The 19,904-nt window shown below is 46.4% G+C and overlaps 1 long non-coding RNA gene across 4 annotated transcripts in view; it reads right to left on the reverse strand.

Moving 5' to 3' along the window:
• Positions 1–19,904, reverse strand: part of LOC142009217 (uncharacterized) — an 81,142-nt gene that overhangs the window by 22,856 nt on the left and 38,382 nt on the right. For 2 of the 4 annotated variants that reach the window (XR_012644381.1, XR_012644383.1), the window contains exons 2-5: positions 15,122–15,202; positions 11,641–11,717; positions 11,103–11,158; positions 8,150–8,186 (exon numbers count right to left, since the gene is read on the reverse strand). This is a non-coding gene — a long non-coding RNA (uncharacterized LOC142009217). Of the gene's footprint in view, positions 1–1,717; positions 2,726–8,149; positions 8,187–11,102; positions 11,159–11,640; positions 11,718–15,121; positions 15,203–18,230; positions 18,344–19,904 lie in introns of those variants that run through there. The other 2 variants (XR_012644382.1, XR_012644380.1) reach the window with 2 other exon arrangements.

Here is a 19,904-nt window from a genome sequence, read left to right on the forward strand (position 1 = left end):
CCGGGGCATCGCAGCAGCAGGAGGAGGAGGAGGAGGAGGGGGACTCCTCCTCCGCTGAGACGGGGCTGCACATTGTCCTCCCCTCCCGGAGCAGCAGCCGGGCGTCCGCCCCCCGGATGTCCCCGGACCGTGGTAGTGGACCTACAGGTGTGTACATCCCCGGGGTTGAGGAGCGGGGGTACTAGATATGTGGCCAGGGCCCTCCACATGCCCAGATGGCCATGGCCCCAAGGACAACAGTGCAATGTCCCTCACAGGAGGGCATCAGCCCCTTCCCCACTCCCCAGCACGACAGTGCCATGCCCCATCCCCGGGGCAGGGGGGAGCAGAACCTCTAGGGTCCCCCAGGAGGAGGGGGTGGGACACCCCGCATCAGCAGCAGCCGCAGCAGCATGTGATGGAGTGGGGGGAATGCAAATGCGAGACTCAGGCTAGATATGAGCAGCAAGCTGAATATTTCCCAGGGGCAAAGGATGATCCTGGGGCTACAACTGGCAGGTGACACCCCTGCCCTGAACAAAGAGGGGGCAGGAGCCGAGCTGGCTTTGAATCTGGGGGGGGGCGGCAGTTAGAGGCTAGGGGAAGGGAGAGCTGGAAGGCAGCCAGCCTGAGGAGGGGGAAAGCTACACCCCAGAGGGGCACCCCTTGGGGTCTTCTCCCCAGGACGGGTTGGAAGGACTGTCTCTGACTGCTGTACTGTCACTCCTGGGAGAAACTGGGCATCTGTGGCCTAAGAAGCCTCTCCTGTCAGACCCTGCTGAGTGAAGTGAGAGTCACTCCCGCCAGGGGACGGGGTGCAGTGCAGGGGGACCCGTGAACCCCATGACAGCAGCATCTCCCGGGGACGGGGATGGGAAACCTGCAGCACAGGGGTCGGGGGACAAGGGCCACGGCTCGGGGCCCACACTAACGCCTGTCTCCACTCTTCTTCCCCTCCTCCTGTGTTCCGCAGCTGCACCATCGGAAGGACCGGAGAGCACCGGCGAGGCTTCAGTGGTCCCGGAATCCCCTCCGGGGCCATCACTCCAGGCCAGCCCCTCGGCGGAGGACCGACCGGCCCCACGGCGGGCAAGACGGCGGACCCCGCAACACCACACGGCAGCGATGGACCCCCAGCTGCTGGCCATCCATCGTCGGCAGCTGGAGGTCGCGGAGCAGGGTCTGCGGGTGGAGCAACGCCGCCTCCACCTGCAGGAGCGGGCGCTGGCCTGGTGCCAAGAGGCATGGGGGGCCTGCATGGAGACATTCAACCGTCTCGTGGACTACCTGGCCCCCCGTGCCGTGCCGGCCGCTGCAGTGCCCGCCCTGCCCGCTCCACCTGCTGCGCCACCCGCTGCTCTGCTCGTCGCCACGCCGTCCGCCGTCGCCCCGCCACCGAGGGCCGGACCGCCGAGGGACACCTGGGGCCAGCTGAGACTCGCCGGACGTATCTTCCGGTCTGCCCGTCCCCCAGCCAGCCCCGGACAGGGCTGCGGCCGAGGCGGGGCTCCTGGCCGCCCACCCCCAGTGCCAGACTTTAGGGGCGTGGGGCCTGGGACGTGGCCCCCCCGCCTTGTATATAGTTAATTTCCACAAAAGGACTATGATGGACAGTTTCATTTATATTTGTGCCCCCCTTTGCCCCGCCCCCCCCATGTAAATAGTTCTCCCCTTCCTTATCATCCCTGGTTTTCTTTTTATTGAACAACAGACCCATATTATTATATGCAAACTTTTTTATTATTATTGTTTCATTTGTACAGATTACTTTTGTTAAAGACGTCTTGTATATAGTTTGTTCTTGTTTTAATTATAGTTACAAAAAAACAGTTCTAAAAGAAAAACCAGTTTAATTTTAGCCACAAGTGCATGCTGTCATTTGTACAGGAGAAGTGGGGTGGGGTGTGCTGTTGGGAGCTCGGTGGTGTGGGCGTAGGGGCAGGGAGTGTTGTGGAGGAAGGGGGGGGCGCAGTGGGGGGCCTGGCAGAGTTCACCCTGCGGCCTCCTCAAAGTGGGCCCGCAGGGCCTCCCGGACCCGGGTCCCTTCGGGGTCCACCTGGCGACTGGGGGCAGCGGGTGGCTGCACATCGCCCCTGCTGGCTTCCACAGCCCAGCCCTGAAAAAAGGCCTCCCCCTTGCTCTCCACCAAATTGTGCAGGGCGCAGCAGGCACCCACAATCTGGGGGATGTTGTTGGGGCCCACATCCAGGCGGGTCAGGAGACATCTCCAGCGCCCTTTGAGGAGGCCAAATGAGCGCTCCACCACCTGGCGCACGTGGTTCAGGCGCTGGTTGAAGCGCTCCTGGCTGGCAGAGAGATGCCCCGTGTACGGGTGCATGAGCCAGGGCTGGAGGGGGTAGGCCGCATCTACAATGACGCAGAGGGGCATGGTGGTGTCCCCCACGGGGATCTCCCGCTGGGGGATGTAGGTCCCCGCCTCCAGCCGGCGGCACAGGCCCAAGTTCCGGAAAACCCGGGCGTCGTGGGTGCTGCCAGGCCAGCCCACATAAACGTCCTGGAAACGGCCCCGGCTGTCCACCAAGGCCTGGAGGACCACAGAATGGTAGCCCTTGCGGTTGATGTACCGTCCTCCACTGTGTTGCGGGGCATGGATGGGGATGCGAGTCCCATCCAGAGCCCCGAAGCAATTAGGGAAGCCCAGTGTGGCAAAGCCCGCGATGGTGGCATCTGGGTCCCCCAGCCTCACGAGCCTGTGGAGGAGCATGGCGTTGATGGCGCACACGACCTGCAGGGAAAGCACATGGGAGAGCACCAGTGAGGGGTGAGCAGGGTGTGTGTGGCCCAGCCCTGCCCAGCCCTGCCCTGCCCTGCCCTCCCCTCCCCTGCCCTGCCCTGCCAGGGCCCTCCTGCCTCCCCCCCACACCCCGTGGGTCCTCTTACCTCCATAAGGACAGCCCTGACGGTGGCCTTGCCAACGCCAAACTGCTGTCCCACGGATCGGTAGCTGTCTGGAGTGGCCAGCTTCCAGACAGCGATGCCGACCTGTTTCTCCACTGGGAGGGCACGCCGCATGGCAGTGTCCTGGTGCCTGCGTGTGGGGGTGAGCCACTGGCACAGCTCCATAAATGTCTGCCGGCTCATCCTGAAGTTCCTGAGCCAGCGGTCGTCATCCCACTCAAGCACCAGCTGCTCCCACCAGTCGGTGCTGGTGGGGTAGCTCCACAGGCAGTGGCGTGTGAGGCGGGGGGGGGGTCGGGTGCTGCAGGGTTGGGGGTTGAGCCCTGCTCCCCTGGGGGCCGCTCCTCCTCCAGTGTGGCAAGGAGGTGCTCAGCTGCCTCCTGCATGGCATGGATCAGGGCAAGGCTCTGGCTGCTGCTGCTGCTGCTGCTGGGGGTCCATGCCTGCTTCGCCAGAGGTCTGCGTGCCTATGGCTCTTCAGACCACGTGCTGTGCAGGCTGAGTGTGTCTGGGAGGGGCACTTTAAGGGAGCAGCTAGCTGTTGCCCCGGAAGCGCTAGTCCGCCCTGTGACCCTGTCTGCAGCTGTGCCTGGCATCCCTATTTTGATGTGTGCTACTTTGGCGTGTAGACGCTCCCTCACAGCGCCTATTTCGATGTGGTGCTGCGCAACGTCGAAGTTGAACATCGACGTTGCCAGCCCTGGAGGACGTGTAGACGTTATTCATCAAAATAGACTACTTCGATGTCGCTACATCGAAATAAGCTACTTCGAAGTAGGCTTCACGTGTAGACGTAGCCCAGATGAGGAGTGATGCACAAAGCAGGGTAACTCCTGTTTCACCAGTGGTGCCTGATTCAATAGGCATGCTTAGTGGCCACTTACCAGAATGGTGCCCATTCAGAATTGGGGCAGAAGAGGAACCATCACCCACATCTTACAACTTTTAGTTCATGGTCAGGACCCTCACCTAGGAGGTGGGAACCCCAAGTTCAGTTCTTTACTCCGTCTGAAGGGGAGAAAGGATTCAGAGCGGGAGCAGCCTCCCTCCTCTCAGGTGACCATTTCAACCAGTAGTCTACAAGATACTGTGAAATGGACCTTCCTCAAGCTCATCTTTTCAAGTGGTCGCACAGGGTAGCACTAATTAAAGAATCATCAGACCAGGACAATGCACATTTCATCCCAAAGGATCCTAAATCCCTTCACAAACTTTATATAAACAGCACTGAAATGCAGCTACCTCTGGAATAGAGTGGTGATCACATGGCATATACTGATAATGAAGGAACAAGGGACGTGGATATTTTTGGCTGAGAACATCAGAGCGAACCTTTTCTATTAAAAAAAGTGTGTTGGTATCTTTGAAGTGCTGTGTATACATGGTATCTTCTCAGCCAACAGACCTGCTCCCTGAGTGGGAGTGACTCACAATTGATGAGCTAATGATTAAACCATTTTTTTGCAGTTTTTTATTCCTACTAACTTCTGGCTCCTGCATCATCTATAGACTTGTAAGGTTCTACTCAGGACCGCTAGGGTGAGAGCAGGAGGGAAAAAGTGGAACCAAGGCACAGCAATTCAAAAGAGCAGCAGGAACCATGGACCCTTTAAATTGCCACCACAGCCTCAGGTGGCACTGAGGCCTGCCTGGGGGAGGCTAGACCCCCAATCCCAACCCTTCTGCTCAAGGCCCTGCCACTTCTAGGGTGCAGAGTGGGTCCCTCCCTCACCTTTCCCAGGGACCAACCAAGTCTATTGGGATCCCCCTGGTTCCACTGTACAGTATTTAGTATTGATAATGGGCGAGTCTGAAAAAATCCAGGTGTGACCTTTCACATCTGATCAAGACCTGAATTTGCAGAACAGGACATTAGAAAATAGACCTTTGTACTTTTCAACAGAACAAATTTGCTATGAAGTCAAACTGAATTTTTCTTTTTTCAGAAGGTGGAGAAAGCTACTGGGGGGAAGCTGTTTTAGATTTGATTTTAACAAAAAGGGAGGAACTGGTTGAGAATTTGAAAGTGGCAAGCAACTTGCGTGAACGTGATCACGAAATCATAGAATTCATGATTCTAAGAAGTGGTAGAAAGAAGAAGAGCAAAATAAAGAGCATGGATTTCAGGAAAGTAGACTGCAGTAAACTCAGAGAGCTGGTAGGTAAGGTCCCATGGAAAGCAAGACTACAAGGAAAAACAGTTGAAGACAGTTGGCAATTTTTCAAAGGGACATTACCAAGATCAAACCATTCCTCTGCACAGGAACGAGAGGAAGTGTGACAAGAGACCAGCTTGGCTTAACCAGGAGATCTTGAATGACCAAAAGAGGAATTGTATAAAATGTAGAAACTAGATCAAAGTACCAAGCAGGAATATAAACAACCACCACAAGAATGTAGGAGCAAAATTAGAAACGCAAAAGTGCAAAACAAGCTCAGTCTAGCTCAAGAAATAAAGGGAAACAAGAAAACATTCCACAAGTATATTAGAAGCAAGAGGAAGACCAAGGACAGTGTAAACCTGCTGCTCAATGAAGAGGGTGAAACAATAATAAAGAATGTGGAAATGGCAGGCACTTCATGATTTCTTTGTTTCAGTTTTCACCAAGAAGGTTGATGGAGACTGGATGCGTAACATTATAGTGAATACTAGTGGAAATAAGGTAAGTAAAGAAGTCAAAAGAGGGAAAGAAAAAGTTAAAAATTACTTATGGTATGTCTACATTTGGGAATAAAGTTGAATTTATTGAAGTTGAATTTTTAAACACTAGATTTTATAAAGTTGAATTTGAGTGTCTGAAACTGCTCAGAATGGCTAATTAGTGTGTCCCCACCAGATTGTCTAAGTTCAACTGTGGCAGCAGTGCACTATTGATGCCTATCCCACAATTCCTACAGACCCGTTGCATTTTGTGATTCTGTACCAGTGTCGTCTGGGGAAAAAAGCTGCTGCAGGTGGTTCTGGATTTCTGATATCATCATCCCAGAATGCATTTCCCTCACCCCACTGAAAAGAAACAGAAGAGGGAATTTTCACCCCAGTTTTGCATTGGCTGCCACCCACCATTACAAAGAATATCATGGATCCCAAGATGCTTGAAATGCAGTGTTTTGTGATGACTGCTCATGCTGCAATGCAGTATATTCTGAATGTAATGCCCACGCACTATCAGTGGATCGATGCGGGGGGCACTAACAGACATGAAGATCTGGAGAACAGCACCAAGGAGTTGTTGGCAGCACTGGAGTCACGACATAGCACGGAGCACTGGTTCTGGACTCCCGAAACCAGTTTTGCAGTCATGAAACAAGTAGCAGTGGCTGTAAAACTTCTGCATGTGTAAGGCCACTTCCATGGATCTTTGTGAAGTGCTGTCTCCCACCCTGAAGTGCAGCAATACCAGAATGAGACCTGGTTTGACAGTTGAGAAGCGAGAGGCAAATGCCCTGTGGAAGTTTGTAATGCCAGGCAGCTACCAGTCACTGGGAAATCAGTTTAGAGTGGACAAATCTACAGTGGGGACTGTTGTCATCCAGGCAGACAAGGCAATCAATAAACTTCTCCTGCAAAAGACTATGACTCTGGGGAATGTTCAGGACATAGTGGACAGATTTCATGTCATAGGGTTCCCTAACTGCATTGGGGCCATAGATGGAATGCACATCCCCATCCTGGCACTGGACCATCAGGCCTCAGAGTACATTAACTACAAGGGGTACTTCTCTATGGTGTTGGATTACAAAGGTTGTTTCACCAACAACATGGGATGGTCAGAAAGGCTGCATGATGCGCAAATCTTTAGGAACTCTGGTCTGCTTGGAAGGCTCCAGAGTGGAACTTTCTTCCCAGATCAGAAAATGAACACTGGTGCTGTGGAAATCCCTATAGTGATTCTTGGTGACCCTGCTAATCCTTTGTTCCCTTGGCTCATGAAGCCATATACATGCACACTGGACTCCAGTAAGGAGCTCTTCAACTACAGGCTGAACCGGTGCAGAATGGTGGTAGAATGTGTCTTTGGCCATTTAAGAGACAGGTTCAGGTGCTTTCTGACTCACTTAGACCTCAGTGAAGAAAACACTACCCTCGTCATTGGGGCCTGCTGTATTCTTCACAACATTTGTGAGGCAAAGGGGGAGAATTTCATGCCAGTGTGGGAGGCAAAGATCCTGACCAGAAATTATCAGCAACCAAACAAAGGCAAACAGGAAAGCACAGACAGAGGCAGTGAAAATCAGAGATGCCTTGAAAACCAAGTTTATGAATGAGCGTGAAGGGTGTTAACTAGCATCCCCCCTGCACCACAACCATGCTATTTCCTTGCTCTTATGAAACTCCCTCCACAACAACTCTCACCACCACACCCAACCCCAAAGCATGTTAATAAACAAAACTTTCTTTTTCCAATCTACAATATTTTTATTTAGGGGCCCTAATGGCAGAATGGTGGGTATAGGGAAAACAAAAGGATAATAAGCTCATGATTCATATGTTAGCCTTCTGCTGGTGGGTGATTACTTTTGGGTAGAGTGCAGGGATCTCCATGACTTTCCCCCCATTGTTCTGGGTTCCTGATGAGAAGAGGGGGTGGAATGTGTGGAGAGAGGAGGTATGGGGAAGGGGCATAGATTGTATGGAGGGTGCAGAGCCCCAAGCAGGGGACAGGATAGATTGTGTGGAGGAAGGTCTGAAATGGGAGTGCCTGCAATGTCTGGGGGATGCAGGGCCCCAAGCAGTGGAGGAGAACAAATGTAGCAAGGGTGGCATGTAATGAGGGTGCCTGGAGTGGCCAGGGAATAGAGGGTCCAATTGCCCACTGGCTCAGTGGGAAGAGGGAAAGGGGTTTGTTGCGTGTCCAATCATCTGCTGATATGGCCCAGGGGAGAGGGCGGGCCTGCCATGTGGGCTTTTTAAAGAATGCCTTGATTTAAAAGTAGGCTTCTCCAGGAGTTTAAAAAAATTATTAAAAGACATTCAAAGTCCCCAGCCCAGGGCGTAGGGGGTGCTTGCCACACCATGATTTAAAAGCCAATTGGGCTGCATGAGTTTTCCTCTGTGCTGGATTGGTCACAGGCAAAAAAATCATTAAATGACTCATGAAACTTCCCATAAATTGTCGGTTGTCAAATGAGACATCAGCCTCTTCAGAAGAAGAAAGACAGATAGGAAAGATTGCTCGTTCTGTCTGGGTACAATGCTGGAAAATTAGCAAGAATGCTCTGTGGGTCATGACGTGTTAAGGTGTCTTACCTTGGAAGCAGGAACAAGTCAGGTCTGCCCAAAAATTCTGTGAAGAGAATCCAAAAGTACCTCTCTAAGACCTTCAATGAGATGTCCAAACAGGATCAGCATTCCATCACCAGAAATATTACCAAGCTATTCTCCGGGAAATGGGCATAGACCCTCCCCCACACGATTGCAACATACTATTATCAGTAGAAAAAAAAAAAACACTCTCCAGAAGTGACCTCTCCAGAATCCCAGTTTGCCTCCAAAGCCTCCTCCTGAGATAATGGAATGGACTTCAAGCTGAGAAATAGCTCCTGGGTTGCACGATCTGCTTTTGCACTTGACTGGACCCTGCCATCATCCACCTCTTCCTCATACAGCAAATCAGACCCCACTTTATCATTCTGCCAAGCAACACTGTTTAATGAGGAATCGATGTGTCTTCTGGGAGAAGAGGTTGCGTTCGACCCCAGAATAGCATGAACTTGAGTGCACAGACTGGGTGAAATTTACCTGCGGTGGCTCCATGGGCATGGGCTGAGGGTGGCAGAAGAAGAGAGCATACACAGCCAACCATTATGTTGGCTTCGAGAGGTTGCCTCCTGACCAGACCCTGCCCTGGCTACAGACCAGCTGGCGTCAGCCTCCTGCTCTTGCAGTGGCAGACTGTGGCCAGAACTCACGTCCCTGCTCCTGGTCAAGACATGGTGCCTGGGCAGCCAACCCACCCAGGGAGGAGCCTGGGGCAAAGTGGGGAGCAGGACTTCTCTGGGTGCTGCATACTGGATTCCCCAATAGGAGACAGGTAGCAGTCCTAGGGGGTGAGCACTCCCCTCCCCCTGTGTTCCCACCAACACTGCTCAATAGGTGCCCCCACCTGCCCCTCTGAGTGACCTTCCCTGCACCCCCTCCTCCTTGGGTGGCCCTCCCCGAACTCCTCCTCCCACTATGTTTGCATTCTTGAAAAAGACAGTAACCATAGAAACCACATGAAGGACCTTATTCTTGACTTAACAAGTTTTATAGACACTCTTCCCCTCCAAAGATGTACCTAATCATTCCAAAGGACTCCAAGTCAGACTGCTCTGATTAGATAGGCCTGAGATGCTATCTTGGCTAGACCAATGTGCCCTGGAGAAGTGAAGGAAGTAAGACCTGACTAAAATAAGGTAAGCTGAAACTATAAAAGACAAAGGACCCCCATGATATTATTTGCAAACATATATGATACATCTGATATTATTGTACCTGTCAGCTAGAAAATAGCTGCCAAACTGCTTACAGAGACTACGCATAAAATAACCAGTCAAGTAGCACGTCTCATCTCGAGAAACGTTCTACTTTCAGCTAAAAATGCATAAACTACTGTGACCTCTGAAGAGCTGTATTGAATCTCATCAAATTACAGTTTTAACTAATTGTTAGAGCTGATTACATAATGTATACCTTGAAATGTTCACATTTTATTCTCTATAATCACATGTATGGTATTGTGAGTTAGCCTGTTTACACACATGCACACCCAGCTGTTTATATCAGACTTTACAATTACCTTTGCAGAGATGATTCACTGTTTCCTCTGGTGAGGAAATCTTTGTTTGTACTGCTCTGCAGACACACAGTGAACTAGTCTGTTTCTGTTGAAATGCTGTGAATTAGTTATTTCTGATTTTATTTCATTTACCTCATGTAGAAAATATCACAGCACTGTACCCACCTGTGGCAGAGTACATCATTTCTGTCACAGCAGAAAATATAAGTATAGTAGATGTCCATGCACATTTTAGAAGTTTTTCTTTGTTGCATTTAAATGGAGATGATCATTAACTTGACCTACTTGTTAGCATTTAAAATGGGCCAGATCCTTACCTGGGCCAGTGCTCCACTCAGTGTAGCTCAGACAGGGAGAAGGAAGAGTAGCTTTAGGCCTCCTTTGCACTTCTCTGACTCCCAAGGTGGGTGGGGATTGAGTGGCCATTATAGCGTAACAAAACAGCTTCAGAACTGCTCAACACATAAACTTGCACCAGTTTAACCACAGGTGTAATTTCAAACCAATGGAGTTGAAGTGGTGCAGCTGTGTTTTTAGACATTCCTATCCAGAACTGCCCATTACAAGGTTTCTAAACTATCAAGCTAAAATTATGCCAGGCAGGTTTAATCAGATGCAAGTGGGTTATGTATTACTATTACTGACATAAATTAAAGCAATTCAGCTTGTGTGTGTAGACAAGCCCTAACTTCTGCAAGCTGTAAAAAGCCCCTAAGAGCCATTACAATGGACAGAAAACCCTGGAGTGCAGCATGGTCTGGTCATTTTCCTCTCACTTGTGACACACCTTTTACACCGAGGGTCTCACAGGTGGTAACAAAGAGGTGACTATGCTGACCCTCGTTCCCTTGCCCTACGGTGGTCCTCAGATGCTTTACATTAGCGCAACTTTCTAGCCTCTTTTTCCCTCCAAAGTCACACAAGAGATTGGAACAGGGATCAAAACCTAACCCAATATTTTAATAGAGCAGGCTAATTTTAAACTATATTTCAGGACAACTGCATAACTTCACAACACAATATTAACTGAGCCTCTTGCAGTTATTTCTTTCCCATGTTTCCTCTCAGACGTCAGACTGGATTTTTTTTTCTCATTGACAGCACTATTTTTAAAACCAAAGAATTGAATCATATTAAGCTAGTAGGTATTGTTCTGTTCAGCATGTTATATAATGGATTACAGCACAGATCTTATACAGCCAGTTTATAATTAGAAATAATAGTACCACTGTGCCATTCAGTCTACTTCAGGATATTGCAATTAATTCAGAGCAGACCTTGGTTTCTGGCAGCTGAAATGTGATAGCAAAGTTTTATGCTGTTTAATTTCTATAGTTTTCATAACTCTTTTATCCAGTCCTCTGAAGAAAAGCAGCAACAGTATGAGAATATGACTGTGATAATGAACTGATATTGAATCACCTCCAAGATGCCACCTTAACTCCTGCAGTGTAATCAAAAAAGACAAGCAGTAGAATCTGTGGAAAAACAGAGGGGTCAAGACTCAGTCCTGTGTGTGGACATTAACCATCAATTTTCCACACAATCTCAAACAGGCATTGCAATTACCTACTCGCAAATGGCAATTGAAAACTAGCCAGATTATGTGAATGTGGAGAAGACATCCAACCATTGAACCTCTAGTGAAACACTGCCCTCTAAGATCCTCCAGAGATAGGCTTGATTGATTACATGTCACCAGAAGTCATAGAGGAGAGGACAAACTTTTGACTTTTAATGTATTTGTTCAAGTAGCCATACAAAAAAAGAAGGAAAAAACTCTGATGTTATGAGTCTTACCAAACCCAAATATTTAACTATCATGAGTCAGGCCCAAAAAGTCATGGGATTTTACAAAAATAATTAAGTTTGTGGTCTTGTTATTTGCTTTCCAGTATTTGAGTCAGGTTTTTAAGCTTCTTTTTGCAACCATAAGGGCTGGAGAAAACTGGTTACTTACCTCTTGTAACTGTTGTTCTTCGAATGGGTTCATGTCCATTCCACTTTAGGTGTGCAATCACATGAAGAAGAGCTTACCTTAAAAAACAAAAACAAAAAAGGTGTTATTCTCATGTACTCACATGATTCCCAAAGAGCCAGAGCTTTAAGGAAAACACCAAATATCTTGAGTCTTGTGAAGACACTGCAAGAGTTGGCAACACTGTACAGTACATCATGGAGCAGTGTAGTGCAGCACAACTGATTATAAATTTCTAGCCTTCCCCTGTAATTACTCAATCTTATTTGTCTACAAACTAATCCAAAATGCATACAATATTATAACTGTGATACAAATGGGCAGACTCCAAGAAATTCCAACTTAAGGTAGCTGCTTCCTCCTTAACTGACTCCATTGTGAACAAGTAAAGTCAACAGTGCATGAAGGCTTGATTCTAATTTGAACCACAGTCAAAGGCACAGGGATCAATGAGCACCTTCTAGATCCAAATACCAGACTCAGTGGACTTCTGTTGCATATTGGAAGCAGCAGCAACAGCTAGGTGAAGGCTTTGCAGACTCCTTACCATGACATGCACCCTGTATGACACATGGACTCCCCAGGTATTTTTTTAAAATACGTTCCTTTTTTGCCTCTGGCTTTTGGTTCTGCTATAGCCTGCTCTCCTCTTAAGATGGCAACCTTTCAGTTCCCCCAGCCTCACACCCTCCATTAATGCATGTTTGTCTTTCTCTCTCCCTTCCTGTTGCTCCTCTTTACCAACCACTCACTCTCTTTTCCCACTCCTCTCTGTTAGTCCCATGATCTCCTGTTCTTCTTTATTTCCACCCCAGGGATTCCTCCAACTCCTAAAATCCAGATGTGTGTGCATGCAGAGCTGGCAAGAGGGTTGGGGGAAGGGAGCAGTTGCCCAGGTCCCAGTGATCTAAAAGGGCCCAGGCTCTGGTGGGGGGCCTGGAGCCAAGCCCCCACTCCTGCCCCCAGCATTGCTCAAGGCCTGGTGAATTCTGTCACCAGTCCTGTATGGATGTGTCGACACACATACACATATCTGACTACCATCTGCGTGAATTCTTTGCTTAGGTACTGTATCTAAGCAATTCACCCTGCCCTTCAGTTCCTCCCATGTGCTTTTAGATTGCATTTGTGGGAAGTCTTGTACAAATATACAGGAAGATACAATGTCTAGCACTTTCTGAACACTACTGTAGTAGAAACACAATAGTAATTATACACAAAGCATACAGAATCAGGGATCTTGAAGTATTACCAAATGTGACACCTAAATGGGTTTATAATAATCTTCTACTTTCATCCAAGGATCTCAAATCATTTCATAACTGTGGGTAAATATTATTAACCTCAATTTACAGATGAGGAAATGGAGTTACAGAAAGGTAAAGTGACTAAAGTCGCACAACATGTCAGTACCAGAAAGGGGAAGAAAACCCATTTCTTTGGACTTCTAGTCCTCCACTCTAACTTAATCTTATCCTTCTAAGTTGTTCTTAGAACATTTTTCAGCACCGCCAGTCACCCAAGAAAGCTCATTACCTAATAAATATATTCGTTAGCCTTTAAGGTGCTATGGGACTGCTCTTTATTTGTGAGCTTACAGACTAACAAGGTTCCCACTCTGAGTCTATGGATCAACATAGTACTTAATTGAAGACCGGAACCCAGAACGCAAACCTTGGACTCAGTTCTGTGAATTCATTCACCTCAGTGGAGTTAGTGGATTACATGGGTGTAAGTGAAAGCAGGACCGAGAATGTAGCTATTTATGCCACTAGTTCTAGTTATTCTGAAGATAATGCTCTGTGCCAGAGAATTTCAGAGTGTAGTAAAGCTCTGAATGGAATCATGTGCTTCTCACACGGTTTTATGCAGGAAAGAAAGCATTGCACCCATTGTAGCCTAGTAATTGGATTTCAAAAAACAAAAATCACACAAAATATGTTTCTTTGGGTGATTTTCAATATTTCCTCAGTTTGGCCAATTCATTAATTAATATTTCTAGAATAAACTGTGCCAGGAAGCACTAGAGCACAGACAACGGTCAGGTTTAGATGTTGTTACAGTTGAATGATAACCAAAGATTTGTGCCTCTTCTTACTTCGGTTAAACCAATTCACCTGTCCCAGACAAATATGCGAGACTGTAATTTGTGTATAGCAAGTCTAATGCACTTGCACAGATGGACCATGTAATTATATAACTGCATTGACTAATAAGAGACCAGTTAGGACATCTAGTCCATTCCCGCAGACAATGAAATAATTCTACATACTTAAAGACTGTAACACTGTATGAACTTTACTCAATCCTCACAACATCCCTGCACCATAGAGTGATCTAAGTAAATATTACTACTATCCACATTTTACAGATGAAAAAAAAAACAGATGACCCCATACTAGTTTCATTTAAGTCAGTGTCAAAAAACCACTTGCCATAAGGATGACCACCGTTGAGCCCATATTGTGCTTGGCTCAGATCCTTAAAGATATGTAGGTGCCTAACTCCCATTATAGACACCAGGCACCCTCAGTATCCGCTGACTGAAGTAGGAATCATCTTTTCACAAGACTGACCCCATGCAGTTCAAGTCAAGCATTTTCAAATGCATTTGATATGCACTTAGACCCCGGTTTAGGGACATAAGCAAATGACATTGTCTGGCCCCCGAATATGGTGCCTGATGCCTATAAACCAGGCTATGTTGATTCACAGACTTTATCTGTGGCATACTCTACACTAGACTGGGTATCAGCAACAAGTCCACATTGGGTCAGGTGTACATGCTTTAAATGTTAGTGAAGACTGGAACAAATCACGTCTAGCCCATTCCTCATGAACTACATTCTTAAGTGAACTTTGTGCAGCTGAACCAGCTGTGAGTCTTGTGCTGTCACTCATCAGCTAGAGATAATTTTTCTGCTACAGACCCCGGGGGGAAATTAAATTAAAGATCTTGCTGGTACAGAGGTGTGGCTCTAGATACTTAGAAGGGGCAGGTCCTTGGGCAGAAATGGGAATGGGGGGTCTCCGACAGCAATTTAAAGGCCTGGGGCTCCAGCCTCTGCCATGGTAGCAGCATGGTGGCTGGGAGCCTACAGCTTCTTTTTAAATTGCCAGGTCTTGGGACAGCTGCCCTTTTAGCCTCCCCCATGTCGGCTGCCCTGGCCCCTCTCCACTGGCAATCGTGCAGGTAGAGTCTGGCAGGTTTTAATGTCACTGCACCATCTGTGGCCATGGGAGGGGGGAAAGGGTAGCTATGTCAAAGCGCTGCTGTGGAAGCACTGCTGGACACTATAGGCAGGGCCACTGACATGGGGCTGATGTTAAAGAGCTGCTGTGGCAGTGCGTCAAAGACAGCCCTTAAAGCAGTGCTATGGCAGTGATTTAACGTCAGCTGGATACATAACAGTGGCCATTTCTCACCAGTATGGAATACCCACCCGTACTGACCCTCTTTTACCTCTGTGTAGATCAGGAGACAAGTACAGTGCTTTGGTGTCACGAGGTGGCCTCTACAGTCTCAGCAAAGACAGGGATGATACTGTGATAGAACAGAAAACTCAGATTAACAGAAAGACTCATCACTTGGATTCAAAACAAACAAATACTGGCAAACCATTCGGGGAACAGAGACACTCTCTGAACTGCTACCCAGATGTTTGCTCGGTTCCAACTTCAGCTGCTCTTGGAAAGAAGCTCTGACCTGCTGTCTCAAAAGAGGGATAAAGGGCATTAATGATACAGGGCCAAATATGGAGTCCACAAAAACAAATGGCAAAACGACCATTGATGTCAGTCAGACCACAGTTTAGGGGGCATGGGATCAAGCTCTCTAAATGGTTAGAAAGCATTTCATTAACCTCAGTGGGCTTTGGCTAAGGCCTTTCATTCACAAGGACACATTAATGTGAGAAGAGATCCCCACTGTTAAAGGATCTGATCCATACTCACAACATAAAAACCACAGAGAATGTTAGCAAAATTGTTCTCTTTCAATGTCTTTTAAATGGTATCTTGTTTAGTTGCAGATGTCTGTTAACAGTGATTTGTGCTTTTTCCTCTATTTAAATAAAAAAAAAATCACTGAGTTAAGCAAACATTTTTGTGCAAAACTCCCAGCTTCACCAGTTTTATATTGTTCAAAAACAGCCAAGCTACTCTTTTACAATTCTTCCCTGGAATATGAAGTTTCAACCAGAGAAAATAATTACAGCCGTGTTAGATAAACTAACATCACACAGGCGTTAAAGTGCAAATGCTGGCAAAACTTTATCTGTAGCAGCAGTGAAACTAGCAACACTATATTAAGTAGGTTATGTGTTATTGGTTTACTGTTTAATGACCTACTATTACAAGCTTGGGCTTACATTTTTAAAAGTGGTCTGTAATTTTAGTAGCATTTATACGCTTCAAGTTGGGCACTAAAAACTGAGATTTTCAGTGGGAACGTTTGAAGATGTAATCTTTTTCTGTGAAGATCACGTAAGTTTGTTGGGGATTGGAATAATCTTTATTTCTGTAACAGTGCAGCACAAAGCTCTTGATAGATAAGACCTAGATTTCTAATGTAAACAACCAGCAGGTTTTTTTTTTTTTAATTAATCCAAGCCTTTGGGCACATACACAGTTTTTTTCCCACTTTGTAGGTCACCACCACAAGAAAAAGACATTATTGTAATATTGCCTTCATCATGAGAAGCTGTTATATTTCCTGTTTTTGACTGTAATATTGTGATGAAATACAGTCAGAAAAATATTTCCCTTTTAATGCCTATCACTGTAACATAATAACAAGAGAGATGTAATTTAGCTAAATCTGCCTTACTATTTGCTGAAAATGTTGGGCATTCATTTTATGAGCTGTCTGTTGATGTGTGCATTAAAATGATCTCTAAAATTAGGCTGTAAAAAATACATCCATAGTCTATTTCAGCAAGCAGCACACTAGCCCTCTCTGAGTTCTGACCACATGATAGTAAGAATACCTATGGATGGTCTAACTAGTGTTTCCACCACTGCTGCTATTAGTGGAAGTGTGTAATTGCTAGACCAATGGTGGGAAAAGTGAAAGTAGACAAGGTCTTAATGGCATGGTGGGATATAAACATGGGTAAGATTGTGGCAAAAGTGATAACCAACTAATGTTCTATTAATTATTTACTTCCTTCCATGAACAGCAATAAGTAAAGAATGTAACAAACAAACTGCTGCAGTGGGTTTGGAGTATTCTATAAATCCTGTGAAATATTAGCATGTAGTTTAATTTGCCAACTAATAAGATTTGTTGATAATTCTGTTTATTGCTTTCACTAAGATTTCTTTCTAACATTCACACTGTGTAAACAACGTCCATCAAGACTGAGACGAGTGACTTTCATTTACTAATGTTTATATTACACCTTTCATCCACCAAGCCGTATACACTTGGCAGCTATGATCATTTCAGTGTATTTCCAGTACTGAAATGCAGCTGCCTATGACTGGAAGGAGTAGCCTTTAATAAGCACTCAGAAAAGCCACACAAAAGAAAGTGAATGTACCTGTGGCAGGGCCTCCAGCCCCACGCCTCTTTGGAGGACTTTCCTGGGGCCCTCAGGCCCCTGTGGCCTAGTACGTATCCCCTCAATCAGGCCCAGCAGCCTAGTTAGGCCCCAGCAATGTAGTCAGTGTTTGCAGGCCTCAGAGGCCTAGTCAGTGCTACCCCTTCCTTGGGGTCACAGGGGTTGGGGTAGGGGAGCTCAGGCCCTCCCTTTCCACCCAGCTCCAGCCCAGGGCCCTGTCAGTGGTGGGTGTGTCTCCCCAGCCACCAGCTCAGCAGGGATCCCCACCACAACATGCTGAGCTCCCAGGATACTTCCCGGTTCCCTGCCCTGTGCTGTTTCCTACTCAGTTTCAGATGCAACATGCTGCTCCTCCTTGGGCTGCCGCTGCTGCCACAGTTGCTGTTCCTACTGCTGCTGCGGCCAAGTTCTAGCAGGAGCTCCTTCCCCCTGCTGGCCAGCCCCAACTGACTGGCCTCCCTGGTCTTTATACAGGGGATGCAGTGAGAGCATACCCAGCAGGGCCCAGGGGGAGGGAGGCTTTTCTGCCCAGCAAGCCTGACCCCCACCACCCAGTTAGTGTGGGATTGGTACCCCATAACAGTACCATAGAAAGTTAGAGCATCAAAGGAATATTGGGTTTGATCCCCCCCGCCCCTGCCCAACGCACACTATGAAATCAGTGGTATTTAGAGTTAGGCACCCAGGCCCTTTCGAAAATCCAACTAGATGCCTATCTGCATTCTTAGGTACCTAAAATCCTTTAAAAATCCATTCCTCTTCGCCTTCCTCATTGTAGCCTTTTTATTTTATTTAGAATTGATTTAATGATGTTATCTTTCATTATCACGGGTTCAGTTCTGGTTGCTACAGTTTCAAGCTCAACAGCGTAAAACTTTCCTTTGCTGCTAGTCGCAGAGAGTAGGAACACATGAAGACCAAAGATAGTGAACTGCACATATATTTTCTTGTAGGAAGTCTAATCTATCTGACAAATGTTACTAGAGTAACAATCAAGATTATGATTACCTTAACATATCTGTTTTAATTAAAATAATGAAGGACAAGGGAAATGCTCATCTTCCATTCTCCTCCAAAATGGTAAGAAAGTGCTGCTTTGGGAAATGGAGGCAGAATGCATCCTGGGAAAGTGAGGACAGGAGACAGTTACAAAAAACACTTGGTGAAATCCTGCTACAAGACGTTAGCTATTTCTCTCTAAGCAAGGATTAGTAGTTACCACTTACATTACAAAAACTTGCTTTCTGTCTGTAAAGGATCAGAAATTTTGGCCAATTTCTCCAAAATGGACCCTGATTTTGTGTGCCCAAATTTTTGATGATTTGGTTTGGGTGAGTAATTATTATTTTTTCAGGTGAGCAGACAGACGTGATGAAAGAGCATAGTAGAATTACTTAGGTAAATGAGATTTAAAGTAATTGTTCTCAACCTTTCCCCTGGTAGAACACCTACCCATTTTAAAATATGGGAAAAGAAGGCTAGTTATGACCTGTCAGTTGTATATGTTAATATATGCAGTAAACTCTTTCATATCGGGCAGCCACAGGACCGAAAGGTTGCCGGATATTCAAATATGCTCGATAATAGAGAGGTATACCTAGCAATGCATAACACTAAAGAAAAACAAGATTAGATATTAAGAAACAAAAATGTATGCAAGAATCAGAGGGGTAGCCGTGTTAGTCTGGATCTGTAACAGCAACGAAGGGTCCTGTGGCACCTTATAGACTAACAGAAAAGTTCTGAGCATGAGCTTTCGTGAGCACAGACATCTGATGAAGTGAGTCTGTGCTCACGAAAGCTCACGCTCAAAACTTTTCTGTTACTCTATAAGGTGCCACAGGACCCTTCGTTGCTGTTAAAAATGTATGCAGAGTACTTTATTTACCAAACACAGTGGTATTGTACACTGTAAACTTATACTGTATGTATTTGTATTTACTTTCACTATACTGTACTTACGGAAAATGAAACTAAAATTTACCTATGGTTAAAATGCCAGTTATTTGAGAATTCCGGATAACAGAATGCTGGATATGAAAGTGTTTACTGTAAAAGCTAGCCTTAAGAGCAAAGAATAACAAAAATGTGCAGAAAAATATTAAATATTGGTATCCTGGATTTATTTATGTACACCTTTCAACTTTCCATTGTCTCTGGTTGTAACTTACTTTGGGTCTCTCCTCTCTACAACTGAGCCACATAGGTATTTGTCTACTCCAGAGGATTACACTGAAGTAAGTTACACAACTTAAGTTGCATAACGTATGTTGATATAATTTACTTCCACTTAATGGGGTGCCTACAGCATGCAATCTTGGCAAGAGACATTCGCCCATAGCTGCTGCCTCTTGTTGAGGTGCAGTGCTGAAGTAAAGAGGAGAGCGCTCTCCCATCCAATTACTGTGTCTTAATCCGATTGGCTAAATTCATGCCACTATATCTACTGCAGCAGTACAAATTTAGTCCATAGCGAAGAGTAGCCCTCAGAACCTGGCTGCAACTCAGCTGATCTCGACCCCTAGTTAAAATGTGTACATGGAGACGCCCTTAAAGGATGACTACAACCTTAGATCAGTAAGGAAAACGAATCTGAAGTTATATTTTAAAAACTGCAAACCAACCAATCTTAAAAATTTTAAGATTGGAAAGTCCAGCAGTACTCAAAAGTTAGGAAGTGAC

Source organism: Carettochelys insculpta, chromosome 2 (genome assembly GCF_033958435.1).
Source record: "Carettochelys insculpta isolate YL-2023 chromosome 2, ASM3395843v1, whole genome shotgun sequence".
NCBI classification, from domain to species: domain Eukaryota; kingdom Metazoa; phylum Chordata; order Testudines; family Carettochelyidae; genus Carettochelys; species Carettochelys insculpta.